An 18,992-nucleotide genomic window follows, 5' to 3' on the forward strand; every position below is an offset into this window, starting at 1 on the left:
CTCGGAGCAGGACACGTGTTGACCGTGGCAGACGCTCGCCCAGACTCACCTCCTCCCTGGAGAGCTGGCTTTGGCAAAACCCAAGAGAAAGCCAGTCCTGGGTGGGGCAGCGGAGCTCACAGAGAAACAGTGATTGTTCCTTAGTGAGAAGGCACTGAGAATACAGGGGAAACGCATCAGCCCAAACACCCCACTTCCTGTGGGAGGGGTCCTCGTGCATGACAGCTGGAAACTGCAAACAAAGCGTGTCCACGACTCAGTGAGCAGCTGGGAGCACCCGGCACATGGAGCACCCACAGTGGTCCCTGCAGGTCACGAAGAGCTCCTCGATGGGCTGAGTCCCAGGTGAGCACACTGACACCGCACACCTAAAACCTGTGTGTTTACAAGAGAAAAACTCCACGTTCCCCTCTGGGAGACACTGCAAGGGGCTGAATGGCAGACCCCAAAGGTCCCTCCACGCGGCACTTGTGAGCACAACCTGACCAGGCAAGAGGGAACCAAGTGAGGGTCTCGAGGTGCTCTGAGCAGACCCTTGCCCCAGCGCAGGCATCCTGGTGAGAGAAAGGGGATGGCGCCGTGGCCACAAGCCCAGGAAACCGGGGGTGGCGGGGGCCTCTGCCAGGCCTGGCGAGGGGCGTCCCATCAGCACCCCCACTCCCGAGTCTGGCCTTCAGAACTGAGGACGCACTTGTGCCGTGCCTGCTGCCGTTACCGTGCCTAGGGACAAACACAACATCTATGCAACAGCAACTGGCCGCTCGCTCCCCAAGCTTCTCCCCCTGTCCTGTGCACCATGGCCCCTCAGACCCCTGGCTTCAGGGTCACCTCCACCTGAGGAAGGCCCCAGGCCTGGCTCTCTGGCTGCTCCCCTTGCCTGGGGAAAGGGACTCTGAGCGTGGCTAGTCCGAGCCAGGGAGTGGTTATCACAGAACCTGGGGTTTGTTTACAGCAGATTAACAACATTCTCAGTTTAGCCCAAAGCAAGTGGCTGGTCATTTGAAAAGACCCTGATGCCGGTAAAGATTGAAGGTAGGAAGAGAAGGGGACGACAGAGGATGAGATGATTGGATGGCATCACCGATACAATGGACGAGTTTGAGTAAACTCGGGGAGCTGGTGATGGACAGGGAAGCCTGGCGTGCTGCAGTCCACGGGGTCGCAAAGAGTCGGACACAACTAAGCAACTGAATTGAACTGAAGAGGCTGGTGGGCACATACTGCTCCCTCCCTGGAGAAAAGGGACAGCTGGAAGGGGACCCAGCAAGGACTTCTGACAGCCCTCCCATTGCCAGGGCAGGCTTTCCTCCCCGCCAGACCCTCCTTGGAGTCACCAGCATGTCAATACCTGCAAATAGTGGTCCTAGTACCTCTTAGGTGGCAAAAGCCTGAGGTATTTCCCCTGGCCCTATAAGAAAAAGAGGGCCAATCCTGTGCCAGCTCTGACAGACACGCTGAAGGGCAGGTTGCAGCTGCTCTGAGGTCTGAGACGGAAAGGCAGAGGCCGCTGGGTGAGAAAGCAGCAGTTATAAGACAGTAGGATCTCGTTTTTGCTAAAATGCAACAGGTAATAATAGTAGGATCTCGTTTTTGCTAAAATGCAACAGGTAATAATAAAATATAATTAATCCACAAAGCAAGAATCCAGAAAAGCGAGTAACACTGGGATCCCAGCGGGAATGTGTTTCTGGTCTTATTTGTATTTTATAATCCCCCACTATGCACATACAGTGCCTCTGTCATCCAGTTGACAAAATCAAGCTGATGGAACTGCAAAGTGCCTCCACAAACCTCATGTAAGATTCTGTGTTTCACTAATCATTTTACCTACATAGTATGGAGAAACTCTACAAGTCTGGCCCTAGGACAGTTATTTCACAGGCACTGTGGGAATGAGTGTCCCAAGTGAGCAAGTGAGAAGCTCTGGGAGTCCAGAGTAGAACCATGTCCCACCCAGAAACCCCTCCAGGCGAGGAAGCTGGAGGCTTCCAGGGGACTCTGCCTGTCACAGGTCCCATTCAGGTAGGACAGGGACACGAGGTGAGGTCTAGGCACTGCACTAAGAGCTGGAGCTGGGTCATGAGGGGACCTGGGGGCTCCCCTGGACACAAGCCAAGGTGTGCCGACTGGCCGGCTTGGTTCAAACCGCACCACCTGCCAGTTAAAAACAAAACAGAGGTACCTCCCTGGTGGTCCGCACCTCCGCGCTCCCTACGCAGGAGGCTGGGGTTCAGTCCCCAGTCAGGGAACCGGATCCTGCATGCTGCAACCAAGACTTCCCTCAAGGTGCAACTAAGACCTGGTGCAACCAAAAGGAAGGAATAAATAAATACTAAAAAAACACAAGAACAATCACAAAAAAACTAAGAAACTTTAATTAAAAAAATTACAGGCTGGGCGAGCCCATCAACAGCAGCAACTGAGGTCAATTCTGCATCCTCAAAGCCCACAGCACCACTGTCTGACGCACATGTTCAGTGTTGAGGTTTAGTTCTTTCCCAAACCATTCCAGGAATCTGGAGGGCCGTGAACGTGCTTAAATCGGGTTGGTTCCTTTCGTGATCTCCTCACAGGAAGGATTTTCTATCCTTGTCATCTTACAACAAAGTAACAACGCAGAAGCAAACAGAAAAGCATGAGGCGCGATTAAAGGAGCGCTGACGTGTCCATCTCTGTTCATTTTGCCATATTTGGTCTGGAATGTATTATATAAAATAATACATGCGTAGCTGCAGCCCCGATGAATCCTGCTGTCTCCTCCTCTCTTCTCTGGAGATTTTGGATTCTGAGGCTAATCCTCACCATGCATGTCTTCACACTCGTGTTAATGCTGCACTGTCAGCCTCTACACATGACATGGTATTCTTACAGGAAACATGTTGCGCAGATCCTCATACACCTTTGCCCTCCAGAATGCTTTAGGGATTCATCGAGGCTTCTGTTAAATGTAGTTCTACTTTATTACGACTGCAGTGTGGTGTTTACTTTCTCTTGTTGACTGGCATTTGTGTTGTTCCAACTCTGGCAATACAAACAGTGCTACAGTGAGCACCCGTCTACACTTCTGTATGCGTATACCTAAAAGTTTAAGGCTTATCACTAGAAATCAAAGTACAAGAAACTAAATCCTGGTAAAAACCTGATGCAGGACTTACCTGGTGGCTCAGTGGTAAAGAATTTGCCTGCCAATGCAGGAGACACAGGTTCGATCCCTGATCCAGGAAGACCCCACATGGTGCCTGGTAGTTACCAAACTAAGCCCGTGTGCCACAACCACTGAGCCTGTGCTCTAGAGCCCGGGAGCAGCAACTGCTGAAGCCCGCATGCCCCAGAGCCTGTGCTCCACAACGTAAGAAGTCACTGCCAAGAGCGGCCTGAGCACTGCAACTTCCCCCCGCTCATCACAACTAAAGAAAAGCCTGTGCAGCAACCAAGACCCAGCACAGTTAATAAATAGTTTTTAAAAACCTGATGCAGCTTCACACTGGCACAGTCATTCACACCACTCTCTGTCACTTCTGGTGGTGGCATATGTCTTCAGTTGTAAAACTATTAAGAGAGCTTGACTGAGAAAGGGGAAAAGGAATTCTGCGTGTAAGAGAGTCTTCTGTGGAGTAAGACCAGGTTCTACCCAAAGGCACTAATCAGGAACTTTCATCTAAACAGAGACTGAATTCGAAGCTCTGAGACCAAGTTCAGGGGCAGCAGAGGTGATAGCACAAGGGTCAGGGGAGCCCTGAGGCCCCAGAAACTCTGAAGTGTGAGAGGATCCATTCACAGCTTTGCCCCAATCCTCAGAGGGTTCAGGACCCAAACACGGTTGATGTTTCCTGTTCCTGAAAGTGCAGTGGCAGGTGAACAGAAGGCCCCGAATGACACACAAGTAATACTTGACTGTGCAAACAGCCTTCAGAGAGGCGGACTGGAGGAGCAGCACTGAAATATACACGACTTCAAACTCCTTTAACCCAGGGAAAAACCTGTAAATCATAACCCAGGTCATGACTAAAGTTGCTTATATGCAATATTTTTAAATGTTTAAATGGATATTTCCACTGACAAACACATGAAGCCCAAGTCACTTGTGTGTTTCTAACGAAGTCGGCTGAAAACCACCACAGAGGCAACATGGGTCCCCTTCGCTCCATGGGAAACGCATCACAGGATTTTTTTTTAAGTTACCAGGGAAAGCAGTCGAGCCATCAAGCTACAAGGGGGCAGCCTGTAGACCTCTTAGTGAACAGACCCCACCAGGCAGCCCCTCCCAGCAGGACTGTGTGGGCGGTGAGAGGAGGCTCATCACCTTGGCAACAGCTCTGAACATATGTGCGGTGACACCAGATGATTCCTGAAAGCTGTAAATAGAGGGTAATGTCACAAAAATTCCAGATTAAAGGAATTCCAGATTAAAGGAGCACCCATCCCCTCTCCTTATTACCCTGCCCACTGCTTAAATCCCACCGGTACCAGTGAAAGCAATTCCATGTATGCAAACGTGCTTCCAATCCCCAAACACTGCAAAATTATATACCTGCAGAAGCAAAATAAAGCCCCTGGATGAACCATCTTTGTGCAAACTCGTGTATGGACATGAAGGGGCCATGAGACGGCAGCCTTGTGGCACAGGGCATTGAGCCACCTCAGAGGCGTCCAGTCCTCCTTCCCACACATCATCACCTGAGCCTCCCCAGGCCCATGGGTCCAAGGTTCCGAGGACTGGCTCCGCACCGGGCTTCACAGGCAACTGGGAAGTCCCAGAAGAGGGGGGGGGCGGGGGGGCGGGGGGGCAGCCGCAACCTGAGGAAGGGCCCAGGCCAGACCATCTAAGTTTCGAGCCTCAGAACCCAGTTCCAACTTTGTTTGGAAAACAGAGGCCATTTCATCTTTGGAGAGTTTGAGACCTTGGAGCCAAACCATTCAGTCCAGGATAAACCAGTGGTATAAACAGGGGAGCTCCTGACAGGCTTGCAGAGAGATGCCCAACATGAACCAAACAGCACAGAAGGGAAGCAGGCGTGCCCTGGCGTAACTCCAGCACCGTCTCCTTGGATCGGAAGCGTCTGCCCTGTCCCCTTTGGTCTTCCAGTCTGCGATGTGGTGAAGAGAAACACACTTTTCTCCTATCTTCTTCCTACCATATTTTTAAGCCACTGTACAGAAAACAAGGCAAATAAACCCCTGGATCATGAGCTCACATTATTAAGAGGAAAAAACAAACTTGATACTTCATGTTGCAAAAATCTATTTATGGGCCCTACAGATACACTTCTCAGTATAGTCATCATTAGAATCAAATACTAAATATTCCAAGAAAGAAAAAATTGTATGGTAAAATGGAGTTGCTAAAAATGTTCTGAGAAATTGTTTTTATAGAATAACCAAACTTTCATTTCTTCAGTGTCTTCTTCAGTAATTCCTCCACATGGCAAAGGGGTGGAAGACAGAGAAGAGGTGCGGACAGGGGCCTGGGCAGGTCCTGGACTCAGGAGGACCTCTAGTCACGACCACTCACAAACCTAACTTCCTGAACAGACATACAAATCAACAGCTAAAAACTCCAGGGCTTTGTTTTAAAGATTCAGCTATTTAAACTGCATCTGTGGCAAATTCTTTCAAAGTGTGTATCTCTGAATACACGTGTGTGATCTTCTGTGTAAGTCACAGCACACAGGTGTTCCCACGCACGAGGCTGGCGCGGGGCTGGGGGTGCGGTGCAGCAGGCAAGCCCCATGTCTCCTGTCAGCAGCTGCTCCAGAGAGAGGACCTGGTCCCGAGTCCACTCCAGGGAGGAAACACACGTGCTCGAGGCTGCGTCCAGCACCAGGTTCACTGCCAGCAGTCACTGCTCCTGCTTCCTGGTGTTCACACGAGTGCCTTGGGCCCTGAGAGAGAATCCCAGGACCATGGAAGGCTCCCTCCCCTGTGCTGGCTCCAAACCGGATGGAGTAGAGGGAGTGAAGGCCTGCATGACAGGCTGCTTCAGGCCAGGGCTTCAGGAAGTCGGGCCCCTCACCGCCTGCGGGGTGGCTGTGGCCATGGCACACACTTGATGCTCACGGGCTGAAGTCATGAGCAAGCCATTCAACCCGCCACTCCGTCTCCCTGTCTATAAATGAGGACAAGCATCACTGCCCTGTGGGGCCACACGGACCCAGGCAAGTGCCCGGTACCCAAAGCGACTATCAACGACAACAACAATAGCGCCCACTCCTCAGGGAGTGTGTGGGGCTTGACGATCCATTTCAATTGCATTTGCACGGAGCTGTACTCGCAAGTGTTATTTTATTTACAGCCCCTGACAAGTCTCAACTGAACAGATGGTACTGTCTGGGCTCAGGTAATCACAGGGGTACTGACCAGGCCTCTGTGCAGGGAGGGCATCCAAGGACCAGTTCTAAGGACCACGGCCACTGGGTCAGCAGCTCCAAGTGAACCAACCAACACAGACTTGAGAGGATAAAATAATTCCATCTTCCAAAATTATGCTGAATCAAGGAATCTTGGGGACAAATGCAGGCGCTCCTCTGCAGCCTGGAGAAGGCATCTGGGAGTAGGAGAACCAGGGGCGAGAGCAAGGTTCGCATCGCAGGCAGGCAGAAGCCCGGCTGAGGCCTGCACAGGTCAGGGCGGGCTCTCCCCTGTCTTTACCTTCAGGAAACACTGCAGTGCACTTCTCTGGTTTCATTATGAAGCTTCAGTAAAGATCATTCGGAAGAAGTGAAAGTTGCAGGTGAAAATATATAAACACACACACAGGACAGGAAACGAGGAGATGAGAACTGTGAGGAAAGGCGAGAGGGTCAAAGAGTCAGGGGGTCGTTTCCCTACATCTCACACTGAACTTCTTCAAAGCCATACAAGTTTCAAAATCTTCAAAAGCCGTGCAGCCACCAGGAAACCAAGAGAAAGGCTGGTTTGTCACACATCACTGACTTCCAAGGTGACCACGAAAATGTATAATTCCCAAACTTGTAGAGAAAAAAACTAAAAAGGCAAAATAGGAAAGAAAAAAGAAACAGAAGTCAAGTGTGACAGTGTGACAGAACTAAACATTTATTAAGTACCAAAGTGAGAGGACTAGGAAACACAGCTGAAGACGAAGTACGTCAGACTAGAACGGAAAATGTACCTGCCCAGCTCAGGATAAGCAAGGGACGGCGAGAACGTAACAACCCAGAAAGACTGAGAGGACAGGAAAGACACCCGGGTTAAACAGCAAGCAGAGAGCCCTGGACACAACCAGGGGGGAAGCAGCCACCCCTGCAGAGCAGAGGCTCCCTTCAGGAGACGGGAGGACGCCCTGGAGTCAAAAGCAAACCCTGATACAACGACAGAACAGATGCTCCAGCACCCTGCAAGGGCTGACGGGCCATGGACATTAGCCCAGCAAACATCAGAACACAGGAGACTAGAACACAGTAGCCAGTCTGACCCAGTGAGCACACACGACACCCCAGCCAGTCATCACACCAACGCCCTTGCTCTTCAAGGACATGGGACAAGCAGTCACACAGACTGTCCACACGAGGCCCACAGGGCAAGTCTAACAAACCTGAAAGCACCGACCTCTTAACACCGGAGTGCAGTGCGGTGGGGGAGACCACAGGCACCTTAAGTCTGAGAACCAAGAACAAGGGTCAGAGAGATAGGAAACTACACTGGGAATTAAGTGTTTAAAACCGGGGATGACAAAATGCTACACAGTTAACTGGGAGACACCGGTAACAGTGATTCTTAGAGGAAAAAGTGTTTACTTCCAAAAAATATCTCAATAAAGAGGCGTTTCAAATCAGAATATATCTAACAGCTTAGAAGAAACGTGATGAAGTTAGTAACACAAAACCAATAAAAAGCAGACATGTAACAGAGCCTAAACAGTCAAAAGTGGACTTTCATTTTAATGACCCATAAAACAGGCAAGCTGAAAGGCACAGCCAAGGCACTAGTGCAGACGGGCAGAGGCAGAGGAGGGCTTGGTGGGCAGGGCGGGAACTGCGTCAGGGAAAGGCCGGGGGCGAGGCCCTGCACCCCGGAGGCCTCTCCACGGCCCTGCAGTAGGCCAGACAAAGCTCGCCGACACACACCAACAGTCACCGACTGTAAAACAGGACTGTAAAATTAATAAATACGTATCACATACTCGTCAGCCAGGGTTCCATCAGAAACACAGATATGCATATTAAGAGGTTTATTGCAAGGAATCAGCTCCCAGGGCGTGAGTGCAGCCCTGAGTAGGAGCCTTCCCCCAGATGCAATCAGGCCACTCCTTCACCCCAGCCGCTGACCACTGACCACAGAGCTGTCCACACAGCTGCCAACATTCCAGAGCAGTACCGGGACCAGTGCAGGAACACCTGGGCCCTGCAGCCTCACACACACAATACATGCATTGTTGTTGTTTGCTGTTGTTCAGTCGCTCAGTTGTGTTCAACTCTTTGCGACCCCATGGACTGCAGCACACCAGGCTTCCCCGTCCTTCACCATCTCCCAGAGTTTTGTTCAAACTCATGTCCATTGAATCACTGATGCCATTCAACCATCTCATCCTCTGTCATCCCCTTCTTCTCCTGCCTTCAATCTTTCCCAGCATCAGGGTCTTTTCTGATGAGTCAGCTCTTTGCATCAGGTGGCCCAAGTATTGGAGCTTACTGGTTTGATCTCCTTGCAGTCCAAGGGACTCTCAAGAGTTTTCTACAGCACCACAGTTCAAAAGCATCAATTCCTCAGCACTCAGCCTTCTTTATAGTCCAACTCTCACATCCATACATGACCACTGGAAAAGCCATAGCTTTGACTAGACAGACCTTGGTCAGCAAAGTGATATCTCTGCTTTTTAATATGCTGTCTAGGTTTCTCATAGCTTTTCTTTCAAGGAGCAAGCGTTTTTTAATTTCATGGCTGCAGTCACCATCTGCAGTGATTTTGGAGCCCAAGAAAATAAAGTCTGTCACTGTTTCCATTGTTTCCCCATCTATTTGCCATGAAGTGATGGGACCGGATGCCATGATCTTCGTTTTTTGAATGTTGAGTTTTAAGCCAGCTTTTTCACTCTCCTCTTTCACCTTCATCAAGAGGTTCTTTAGTTCCTCTTAGTTTTTTGCCATAAGGGTGGTGTCATCTGCATTATCTGAGGTTATTGATATTTCTCCCAGCAATCTTGATTCCAGCTTGTGCTTCATCCAGCCTGGCATTTCTCATGATATACTATGCATATGCTAAATAAGCAGGATGACAATATACAGCCTTGATGTACTCCTTTCCCAATTTTGAACCAGTCTATTGCTCCATGTCCAGTATTAACTGTTACTTCTTGACCTGCATACAGGTTTCGCAGGAAGCAGATAAGATGGTCTGGTCTTCCCATCTCTGTAGGAGTTTTCCACAGATTGTTGGGAACCACATAGTCAAAGGCTTTAGTGTAGTCAATGAAGCAAAAGTAGATGTTTTTCTGGAATTCTGTTGCTTTTTCTATGATCCAACGGATGTTGGCAATTTGATCTCTGGTTCCTCTGCCTTTTCTAAATCCAGCTTGAACATCTCAAAGTTCTCAGTTCATGTACTGTTGAAGCCTAGCTTGAAGAATTTTGAGCATTACTTTGCTAGCATGTGAGATGAGTGCAATTGTGGGGTAGCTGGAACATTCTTTGGCATTGCCTTTCTTTGGGACTGGAATGAAAACTGACCTTTTCCAGTCCTGTGGCCACTGCTGAGTTTTCCAAATTTGCTGGCATATTGTGTGCAGCCCTTTTACAGCATCATCTTTTCAGATTTGAAACAGCTCAGCTGGATTTCCAGCACCTCCACTAGCTTTGTTTATAGTGATGCTTCCTAAGGCCCACTTGACTGTGCACTCCAAGAGGTCTGTCTCTAGGTGAGTGATCACACCATCACTAATTTAAGATCTTTTTTGTACAGTTCTTCTGTGTATTCTTGCCACCTCTTCTTAATCTCTTCTACTTCTATTAGGTCCACACCTTTTCTGTCCTTTATTGTGCCCATCTCTGCATGTATGCACACGTGTAAACACACACACGCATGCACACACACACAAGATCTCTTCTCCATATGATGAATATATGGTATTTTATGCAAAAAAGTTCCTTATTACTATTTCCTAATTTTCCGCAATGCAGAGTATTGCTTCAGCAATAAGGTTATTTTTATTTTTAAGAAGAGAACAAAAGAGGTGCCCCCAGCAGCCCACTTTCACCTGGTGTCAGGGGAGGCTCAGCCAAGCTACTCACAGGTAAGCACGAAGAGCCACGGCAGGGCCCCAGCTGCTCAGCAGACGAAGGCGGCCTTTTGAACTTGGCATGAAGAGGTACGGGGTTTTGTCACTTTCTTTTCTTTGCATCTTTCGAGATGATCTCCCAGTTTTTCTTTTTTAGGTGTCAGTCTGGCATGTTACAGTGACTGACTTTTGAATGTTAAATCCAATACGAGCTGCTGAGATAAATCCTGCCTGCATCACTATCCTTTTAAATCGCTAATCTACTTTGCTTCAAAGTCAGGGTCTTCACAGCCACATTCATGTGGGAACTGGCTTGTGGCTTTTCAGCATGACCTTCTCTGATTACACAACCCACGTAACCCTGCCTCAAGGACAGAGGGGAAGCCTGTGTATGACGGATGCTCCCCACTCTTTAAGGGATGGTAGAAATCACCAGTGAGGACACCAGGGACTGAAGGCTTCTTTGTGTCAAGATTTTAATTAAAAATTCAATTTCTTTAATAGACACAGGGTTACTCAGGCGATCCATTTCTTCTTCAGTGAGCTTAGGTAATTTGTGTCTTTTAAGGAATTTGTCCATCTTATCTAAGATGCCAAATTTATTGGCATAAAGGTGTTCACATGCCAGTTGAACTGTTGTTTCCAGAACAACACTGCAGATTGAAGTGTCAGTTCTGTGAAAAAGGTACAGTGTAATTTTGGGGATTCCCCCCAAAGGACATGGTGGTGCAGTAGTTAAGACTCCGCACTCCCGACACAGGGCCCAGGCCCCACCCCTGGTCAGGACACTAGATCCCACATGCTGCAAATGAAGATCCTGTACGCCACAACCAAGACCCAGTACAGCCAAATAATTTTTTTTTTTTTTTAAAAAGGACATCACACATCATAGATGTCAACAGAAGCCAGGCTGTTGCCTGCAAGGGCTGATCCCAGGCCCTTCAGCCATCCAAGGCCCAGGACCAGCTATTGGCAGGGGTGGCTCCTGAACCCATGGTGCGCTGTGGGGAGAATGTAAGACGCCACAGCCACTGGGAGGGTCCACAAAAAGCCCAGCTCCTAATTACCACGCGACCCCGCAAGTCCACTCCTGAGCACATACCCTCCCCGCAAATGAGAGCAGGGTTCCAGAGAGTTATTTGCTCTTTCACATTCACAGGAGCGCTACTCATAAGAGTCAAAACATGGACACAACCCAAGTGTCCATCAACAAATGAATGGATGACAAAATGTGGTTTATCTATACAATAGAATATTCATCATTCAGCTTTAAAAAGGAAGGAAATCCTGCAATATGCTACCACACGGGATTTTGAGGAACAGAGAACATTGAGGACATTATGCTCAGTGAGGCAGCCAGTCACAGAAAGACAACTACTGTAAGATTCCACGGATATGAGGTCCTTGGAAGAGTCAAAGCCACAGAGAGACACAGTAGATGAAATGACAAAGGGCCGTTTTTAACTCTGGCATCATAGTCCCTCCCAGCCCGCCTCCTTCCCCGGCAGGATGGCCCTTCTCCCTGGACAAGGAGGAGCACAAACAGGTCCTCCCCAAGGCCACCCCTGCAAGGGAGCTGGGAAGGGGCTGCCCCCGGCTGCTCCTTCTGTGCTGGGACTGGGGTGGGGGCAGCGGGGGCGACAGAGCCAGGAGCAAGCTGGGTGCTCTGGGTGAGGGAAGGACCTTGGGGAGGGGCCGACGACACCCTGCCCTCCCCCAGCGCACCTCCTCTGCTCCATTCCTTTTGTGAAGAACACTGCGCTGAGAGCAGTGAGAAGCAGCAAGCCCTTTACAACGCGAGGCAGGCGTTAACTACTATGCTGACTGCTGACATCTGGTCCTTTTCCTTCTGTGAGGCCACACCCACTTCTTAAACCACAGCCCCCAGGCTCCTCCGGGGGTTCGCAGTCCTCACACGCCACCAGCACCAAGCACATCCACAACCTTGGGTCCCAAAGACCCCTCCATACCCCCCCACACAGGAACACTCCCCACACATACCCTCACACCCCACATACTCCACACACACCCACCCCCTCACATAAACACAACACACACATCTTCACATAAACACAACACACACACACATCCACACACCCCCTCCACACTCACACACCCTCACATAAACACACTCCACCCACATACCGCTGCTGGGTTTAATGAAGGAGAGACTGTGGGTCTCGCTGCAACTTCCAGCCCCACGTCACAGATCCCTGTGAACAGTGGGGCTGCAGCCTCTGGGCTCTTGTCCATGTCACAGGGGCTTCACACCCACATCCACTCCCACTCCCCATGTCTACACCTGTGCAGATCTGTGACAACACAGGCAGCAGTGTACATGTGCCTTGGTCTTGGGACCAGCTTTCCAGGCCAGGCTGGCACTGGGCCCCTGGGAGCACCCTGGGTGAGACCTTTCCCTCATGGCCCTCCCCATGGGCCTCACACAGAGGCTCTGCTTCAACCAAGCGGGTGTTCTGTTCAGAAAGGTCAGCAGCAGCCGGAGGTTCAGCTCTGCTGTGTGACCAGTGGGGGCCTGTGTGGACATTCTCTGAACTTCGTCTCTTAAAGCCAAGGGCAGCCAGGCCCAGAGGCTTCTGTGCTGGGGATAGGCCCCACACCCACTCACTCCACTCAGGTCTCAGAAGGTGATGCTCTGAAAGCCCAAAAGGTGAAGAAGAAAGAATGCCTTGAACACAGAGAACCAGACCACCCAACACCTAGGCATCTTCTTGACGAATCACCACCATAACTACTGTGACACAGGGCACCGCCTGCAGCCAACTTAACAACCATCAAAAGTTCTAGACTTTCCATGTGTGTGCTGAGGGGCCAAGCAGAACAGAGAAGAATTAATTCACCAAGAGCTCTAGGTGGAGTGAAACACTTCAGGATAATTACTTAAAAAAAAAATCAAATGTCAACGAGCAGCAAACGGGGATCTTGGTCTGCCCTGGAAACTGAACATGGGGTTAGGAGGCCGCTGGGCTGGAGCAACGTGGCCTGGACGCGGGCGGGCAGAGACCAGCCGTGCCCAATGCCCAGCCTCAGCGGCTGCTGCGCAGTGCTGACCTAGGTCCCAGGGATGTGCGGTGCGCACCCTTGCACTTACAGAAGTGGGAACGGAGGCAGAGGGCAAACGAGGCATCGGCTCCATTCACGTCATTGTTTTCATCGAAGATTCTTGTAAATAGAAAAACAAAAAATTTAGAAGGAAATGACCTGCTACAGACACTTGCCATTTCAGTTTCCTTATCGCGCAAAAATAAACACTTTCACCTTTATTTAACACTCCATTTTCTGCATCTCCAAACTACTCAATCCAGGTCCAAAGATAAACGGGTATATAAAAGCACCTCCTTTCTACTAAGCAATTCATTGTGAAGAGATGATTATTTCTGGCCACCAAGTACAGAACACCAATACGATTTTAACTCCTTTGCTCCCAGGTTGGCTAAGCCACAGGCTCCGCTAGGGCCCCTGGTGGCCACACCTGCGTTCTCAGGGGCCCCAGAGGGAGGTGCTCTGGCTGGTGGACAAAGCAACAACCCAGAGCACGCAGGCTCAAGGGCCAAGAGAAGACACACAGGCACCGCCAAGTGCACTTGCCAGTCTCCACGCGAATGACCCACACGAGGCCTGGTGTCTAAAGGAGGGGAGAGGCTGAGTGGGTCTTGCCTGAAATGTAGCCCTGATAACAAATGTCATGCCAGGCATGGCCTCAACAGGTCCCAGGGCCCAACCCTGAGAGGAGAGCAAGTTACTGACCCACACAGCCACACAGGCCTGGGTGACCGAGGGAGCGCTGCAGAAAGAAACCACAACACCCCTGGGCGGCCAGTCCGAACGGGCAGTGGCTCTCCTGTGGCCTGCCCCTCAATCGTACACCATCAACAAAGAGCCACAAGGGACAAGCATTCCGTCCAAAAACCAGGTGCGGCAACCCCATGGGACAGCCCACTCTCAGCTCTCACAAGCAGGTGGACCTGCTCCTGCACAGAGGACCACGGGGCAGTCACACGGGGGCGTCAGTGCACAGCCCCGCCCGCCGCCCCTTCACCGCAAACAAGTGCCAGTCGCAGTCGCCTCATCTCCTGGGTCTGCATTGGCAGCTGATTCCATGTGAAGCCGCCTCGGGACGCGTCCAGAAGCAGCCTTTTGTGCAAAGGGGAAGCCACACCTGAATCAGACCTACGGAGCTGGACTGTCAAGCGCCCAACAGGGACGCCCTGCAGCACTGCCAGCAGGACCCGAGTGTGGCCCCAGTTCCAGAGCAGGGGCCCAGGGCCCGCCCTATAGCCCAGGCCCCTGTCCTGGCCAGACAGAACCCTGTCCACAGGCTCATCAGGACACGTGAGCCACAGAACCAAACCTTCAGAATTCTCTTCGCAAGAAAGCAATGTCCCGTGACTACTCAGATCCTGCCTGGAGAGTATCTGTTGGTGGACATGTTTGTGTACACACACAAAGACACACACCCTGAAGTTACTCACTTCACCATCCAGTGTCGGTGGACATCTTCAGCCCCAGGAATGGATGTCAAGCAGGGGGAAGATGGCTGGGCCTGGCTCATCCACTGGGTGACACAGTGCAGGCAGGCCAGCTCTCTGGGCCGTGGCCTCCCAGCACTCACTGTTCAGACCATGTCTGCTCTCCCCCTTAGACCACTGGGGACCCTTCAAGTCCAGGTGCCGTGTGGCCATACTGTGGAGGCCGGGAAGGCAGCAGGGGGCAGAGACCCCTGCTCAGACCCACATCCTCCTTCCCCGGAGCCCAGAAAGCCAAGGTAGACGTGTCAGACCGTGCCCAGTGCACGGGCCAAGGCAGAGCTGAAAGCAGTCATTACTGCAGCCTCCACTGCACCCGGCTCTCCAGAACTAGAGATCAACAGTTTGTCCCGGCCTTATAGCCTAACCCAAAAATACAAGTGCAGTCTTTAAAACACAAGGCCATTTATTTATTCAACTATGCTCTGTCAAATAACTTTTTTGTCTGGATTTTCAATTTTCATACCACTGTCAAAGATAACAATTATCTTATTGTTGTTCAGTTGCTAAGTCATGTCCAACCTTTTGCAACCCCACAGACTGCAGCACACCAGGTTTCCCTGTCCTTCACCATCTCCCAGAGCTTACTCAAACTCATGTCCACTGAGTCAGTGATGCCATCCAACCATCTCGTTCTCTGTCGTCCCCTTCTCTTCTCACCTTCAATCTTCCCAGCAATCTTTTCCAGGGAGTCGGCTCTTTGCATCAGGTGGCCAAAGTAGTGGAGTTCAGCATCAGTCCTTCCAGTGAATATTCAGGGTTGATTTCCTTTAGGATTGACTGGTTTGATCTTCTGGCTGCCCAAGGGACTCTCAACAGTCTTATCCAGCACCAGTTCAAAAGCATCAATTCTTCGGTGCTCAGTCCAACTCTCACAACCATACACAACTATTGGAAAAACCACAGCTTTGACTAGATGGAGTTTTATCAGCAAAGTAATGTCTCTGCTTTTTAATACGCTGTCTAGGTTTGTCATAGTTTTTCTTCCAAGGACTCAGGCCCCCAACCCCTCACAACACAGTCCAGTTGCTGGGTTCAGGGCTTAAGACAATAAGAGAGGTGAGGAAGGGTCTGTCTTCATTGTAAAAAATTTGGATAATATTGATACACTACAAGAAAACTAAAGACAAATCCCCCACCTTCAAGTCTCCAGCGAAACAATGAATCAATATTTCCCCCTCTCCACTTAAGATTACAAGTGTTACTCACAAGCAACCTCCCCTAAAGTAACACAGAAACACACGATTGAGTCCCCAGATCTGCAGGGCTCCACACAAACCTGTACAACTGCCAGGACCGGTCATCAGGCCCTGTCTCCCCCACTGCTCTGTGCAAGAACAGAACAGTGGGGAGCAACGCGTGCGTCCCAGGCTGTGGGGCGCACTCTCTTCACCCGGAGTACAACCTCAGGAAACAGTCCCTCTCAAGCCCTGTCCGCCTCCTCGGACCACCACTGCCTGGTTCTCCAGGAGCCTCCTGCCACTTGGAAATGCCCATCTGTGACCTAAGGCAGAAGAAGATGCTCAGTGCTGACTAAGGCCCAGACAGGTGTGAGGACCAAGGTCACCTGGGGTAGGAGTGGGAGGAGCCACAGAGGAGAGGGTGAGCCTGTGGACGAAAGTTCCAACAGGACAGAAACCTGCCAGGAGGCAGCCCTGAGGGAGCATGGACATCCCACCTCTGCTGGAACAGCGGGGACAGGCCCTTCCTGAGGCTGCTTTCTGTCTGACTTCAAGCCTCCCCGTCCCGCTATGTGGACACCTGCCATTTAACCTGTGTCTGCAGTGACAGAGCTGTACCAGAAGCAGCGGGGGCGCAGTGCTCCACACAGTGCAGATACAGTGGGTGGAAAGCCCACGGAAGAGAGTCAAGAAGCAGACACCAAGTGCACCAGTGCAGGCCCCACTGACCCTGGAGAGAAGCCTCCCCCCACCCGCCCTCCCACCTCCCCCACAGCACGCCCACAAGGGGAGGTGACCGTGGTCACACTCACCAGAGCTCTGTTCCCACAAACAGAGGCGCTCTAAGAGCCACAGGTGAGATAAAGAACCTAAAACACCTATCTGTCCTGAGTCCTGAAATCCCCCCAGAAGGAGAACATTCCCTAAGCTGAAGCCTGTCCCAGACTCCACCCTCAGACCCTGGGACAGGGCACGCCAAAGGGACTGGCCAGCTGTTTGACACGCCTGCAAGTCTAGCCCTGAGCCAAACCCAGAGCCTGCCTGGGGAGTCAGGGAGTCACTGGCCACAGCCTGCTCGCCTGCACAGAAGGTCAAGCACATCTCAGGAAGCAGGTGAGACCCGTCTGCAACCTCCCCCCGTCGTGCGCAGGAGCCACCTGCCCTGAAGTTGTTCTGAGACAAAGGCGTGTGCCTCAGCTTCATACGGACACTGATGCAGAACACAACAGCGATCGACACACACACAGAGCTGAGAGGGAGCCCACGAGAGGCAGCTGGCACAGAGAGTCAGGTGTGGTGGAGGAGGGAGATGGCAGAGAGGGCAGAGCGGTCTTACAAGTTCTTATCACAAGAAACAACATTTACCGCTGTGTGAGGTGACAGAAGATGACTAGATCCATGGGGTCATTTCACTGCACACCTGAAACTTACACAAGGTGAAATGTCAATTGTGTCTCAGTAACACTGGGGGGGGGGGGGTGCGGAATAAAACATAAAAAAATTTTAAACTTAGGGACGGAATGATCTTTTCCTTCCATTTGCCTCAAACATGTCCTTTGGTCTGACAACATTTTACAGCAGCCCACATTTAGTATATGCAGAATCCAATCCTAACGACAGCCCCATTGGTGTCTGCATCACGGAAGGTCCGTGAGGAGTTTGCTTGTGTGTGTGCACATGCATGAGCACAGACATAAGCACGCACCAAGAAGCCACTTTCCACAGCAGAGTTGGTTAGAGAGGCAAGAGCTTCCAAGCCATAAAAAGGAAACGAGATCTATCCTCCAGCACAGGGCAGCGTGTGGCACAGAGCACCCCACACAGAGAGAACCCCTCCCAGGAAGCCTGGCTGGATTCCAGCCAGAGATGAGCCACAAAGGGAAGGCACCCAGCAGCATCCAAGCTGCCGCCAGCTCTGCGGCAGAAACGCAGCTAAACCCCACATCCCGAACGACCGACAGATGTTGTATGCCACCTGTAACCTCTACCCTCTTCATGACTTTCTAGTTGGACAACTAAATGCTTTCTAGGCAGCCCCGAAGCCAACACCTAACGAACAAATCCTACTGCTCCTCTACTCTAGCTTTTCTGAACACAGGCTCAGAGAGAAGGTTCAAAGAAACGCCAATTCTCCATGGCCGGGACCCAGAACATCTGAGTAAATGCCCTCCCCAGACAGCTACAGCGCCCGTGGTGCTCGCATCTTGAGACCTCAGCCCAGGAGCCTCCCCGCCTGCCCCCTCCCTGCTGGAGATGGAGACACTCCGGTCCACAGCAGGGAGGCTCGGACGGGCTCCCATGTCCTAGGCTGGCCAAGGGCTGCCCTCTATGGCAAGAAAGAGGGCGAAGAAACTGGTCCCGACAAGAAAACAGAACCAAAGGACTACGCCTTCACTTCTCAGAAATTATATTCACTGGGGCTTCCCTGGTGACTCAGTGGCAAAGAATCCGCCGGCCAATGCAGGAGACACGGGTTTGCTAGCCCTGGTCTGGGAAGACACCACATGCAGTAGAGCAACTAAGCCTGTGTGCCCCAACTACTAGGCCAGGGCACCCTGGAGGCCGTGTTCCCACCAAGAGAAGCCACTGCAATGAGCAGCCCACGCACCGCAACTAGAGAGCAGCCCCCGCTCGCTGCCACGGGCAAAAGCCCACGTTGGGCTGGATGAGTCACAAGCTGGAATCAAGACTGCTGGGAGAAATACCAGCAACCTCAAATATGCAGATGATATCACTCTCATAATAGAAAATAAAGAGGAACTAAAGAGCCTGTTGATGAAAGTGAAAGAAGAGAGTGAAAAAGCTGGCTTAAAACTCAACTTTCAAAAAAACTTAAGAACATGACATCCAGTCCCACACTTCACAGAATACAGAAGGGGAAAAAGTGGAAACAGTAACAGACTTTACTTTCTTGGGCTCCAAAATCACTGCAGACAGTGACTGCAGCCATGAAATTAAAAGATGTTTGCTCCTTCGTTGTAAGGACTATTGCTGAAGCTCCAGTACTTTGGCCACCTGATGCGAAGAACCACCTCA

At 51.0% G+C, this 18,992-nt stretch overlaps 1 protein-coding gene across 24 annotated transcripts in view; it reads right to left on the minus strand.

Annotated features, from left to right (window-relative positions):
* The window catches only part of ANKRD11 (ankyrin repeat domain 11), a 120,131-nt gene that overhangs the window by 36,222 nt on the left and 64,917 nt on the right, over positions 1–18,992 (minus strand). For 6 of the 24 annotated variants that reach the window (XM_086350359.1, XM_086350375.1, XM_086350376.1 and 3 more), the window contains exon 3: positions 13,341–13,411. The exons of 16 other annotated variants lie outside the window; for them this stretch is intronic. The gene's annotated coding sequence lies outside the window, so the exon portion shown is untranslated. Of the gene's footprint in view, positions 1–13,340; positions 13,412–15,435; positions 15,664–18,992 lie in introns of those variants that run through there. 2 more of the 24 variants (XM_086350365.1, XM_086350383.1) reach the window with 1 other exon arrangement.

This window comes from Bos grunniens, chromosome 18, assembly GCF_055505025.1.
Source record: "Bos grunniens cultivar Pamir isolate PY7600 chromosome 18, Bosgru_T2T1.0, whole genome shotgun sequence".
NCBI classification, from domain to species: Eukaryota; Metazoa; Chordata; class Mammalia; order Artiodactyla; family Bovidae; genus Bos; species Bos grunniens.